At 33.7% G+C, this 2481-nt stretch overlaps 1 non-coding gene across 1 annotated transcript; it reads left to right on the forward strand.

Annotated features, from left to right (window-relative positions):
- Positions 1-1897: 1897 nt before the first annotated feature.
- Positions 1898-2004, forward strand: LOC126032890 (U6 spliceosomal RNA). Its single transcript, XR_007504051.1, has one exon. It is a non-coding gene; the product is annotated as a U6 spliceosomal RNA (small nuclear RNA).
- The last annotated feature ends 477 nt before the right edge of the window (positions 2005-2481 follow it).

Genomic DNA, 2481 nt, shown 5'->3' on the forward strand with positions numbered 1-2481 from the left:
TTTTGGAAATATAAAAACTAATTTTATTTATTAAGATCCTTTGGCTTTTAACTTTTTATCTTGTCAATTATACATTGGTTTAGCATTAGTATTTGTCTTACCTAAGTTCCATTCCAGGCACTCCAGAATATTCCCCAATGTTACCATGAGTGAATCCTCAGTACAGAGCCAGGAGTAAGTCCTGTACACTGCTGAGTATGGTCCCAAAACAAATACAAAAATGTGTTGGATTGATAAGGAGAACATTTAAGTTGAAAACTAGTTTGATGAGCTTGTGCTCTGAAAGAAAGCTTCACAAGAAGTGGAAGTTTGATATTGAACAAGTATAATTAGTGATGTAACAAGTTATAAATATTTAAAAACTTCCTAGAAAATTTTATCTTTTCTAAAATTACCTAAAAGTATTTATAATTTTCTTTTCAAAGTATTTATGAGGAGGGATGATAGATGTGTCCATTAGGAAGGCATAAAAAGAGCATACATGGTGATATATCACAGATTCAGAAAATTGCATCAGGAAGAACTTAGTGATTTTAGATCAAAGAAAACTACATGGAAGCCTTCACTGACTAGTTTGTCTAGCCATGAATCTGGATTCCGGTATACTTGATCCAATTAAAACCCCAAACAGTCTCTAGGAAAGAAATTGCCGTATAACTCTAAAATTAACAAGGGGCCGGAGAGATAGCATGGAGGTAAGGCATTAGCCTTGCATGCAGAAGGAAGGTGGTTAGAATCTTGGCATCCCATATGGTCCTCCGAGCCTGCCAGGAACAATTTCTGAGTGTAGAGCCAGGAGTAACTCCTGAGCACTGCCAGGTGTGACCCAAAAACCAAAAAAATAAAATGAAATAAAGAAAAAAAATTTAACCAGCATGTTTGTTTTTGCTCTATTTTTACTCCTTTTTTCTTAGAGTTCACTTTAGTTTATATGGACAGAAGAAAATAAGACACAGAATTACATAAATTTTTAATTATTTAATCATAATTTGTAATTAATTGTGGCAATGTAATATTTTGTTTGTTTTTCTAGCTTTCTTGAGAAATCTATTGAGAGGAAATTGTTTCCATTGTGGGAATTATTCAAATATGCCAAAATATTTTTGGAAATTATGGCTATATTTACATATTGGGGAAATACATTAATCCTCTAGATTTTCTCAAACCAGATGAGAATAAACAATAAATGTACAATGACATCTGGCAAGTTCACATTAGCTTCATTAGTAACAGTTTTTCATTATATGTACAGTTGATAAACATTTTTGTGATAAAGATATGCTCCTATCTCTGACATTTTCTAATCGCAAATAATACATTATAATTAGATACTATTAAAATAGCTATAGATTTTGTTATATTAACTTCTCTTTGCACATTATTATATTTCATATATAATATTTGTATGGTCACCTTAAAAAGTAAGAGATTACATTAATGAAAGAAAGATTGCTAAGAATTGTGTAACAAAACACATCATTCTATGAGTTCAGAATACATCATTTATTGATATAATTAAGGTACCTTTGAAGGGTGATGACACTCTATTATAATGTAATTAGACTGGGACATGCCCCCGTGGACATGCCCCTTGAACACACTTTACTATAAATGACAACTGTTCAGGTATTTAAAGAAAAACCTGGCAGATAGAGGGGCTGGTGGACCCAGTTTAAAGACCAAAGTAGAACATGCTGGCCTACTGGAGGTTGGAGGCAAAGGCTCCAACTGGGCAGGTCTGGGTTTGAGATAAAACCTCTGAAAGATGCTGTTTGCTCTTTCTTTAGCACTCTCTGTCTGTCTCAAACCCTAAGCTAAAGCTTCCTCTTCCTCCAACTATCTCTCTCTCTCTCTCTCAAAACCCTGTGGGCAAACTTCAGGGGATGTAAAAGAAATAGTGCTCGCTTCGGCAGCACATATACTAAAACTGGAACGATACAGAGAAGATTAGCATGGCCCCTGCGCAAGGATGACACGCAAATTCGTGAAGCGTTCCATATTTTTTGTTTTATTTAGAGGGATTAATAAATATCAAGATATTTCTCCTACAAAAAAAAAAAAAAGAAATAAACCACAATGTTGTTACAACCCTGATTCTCTCTCTCTCCCCTTTTTCTTCTGGACTGCTTAAGCAGTGGTGGTCCTGATAGCTAGAGTCATGGAACATATGTTTATGTGGTAGGTTTCAACTGATGGTAATTGGTATTCTTTGCTACACCCCCTTATGTCAACTTTTTAATTAATGTGTTAAAATTATAATACAATTTTTGTATTAAATTATTATAATGCTCCTCTGCAGTTATAATACTGATTATAAAGCGAATGGTAGAATCAAACTTGCAAAAGCTACTATTTGGCCAAAAATATACTTCTTAACTTGCAGCACATACATTTTTTTAAAAAGATACTCTATTCTCTCTCTTAGATTCCAAATCAGCAAAATCTCATTTAAAGGTACAAAAATAAGTAAGCTAGGGCTAG

This window comes from Suncus etruscus, chromosome 16, assembly GCF_024139225.1.
Source record: "Suncus etruscus isolate mSunEtr1 chromosome 16, mSunEtr1.pri.cur, whole genome shotgun sequence".
Taxonomy (NCBI): Eukaryota; Metazoa; Chordata; class Mammalia; order Eulipotyphla; family Soricidae; genus Suncus; species Suncus etruscus.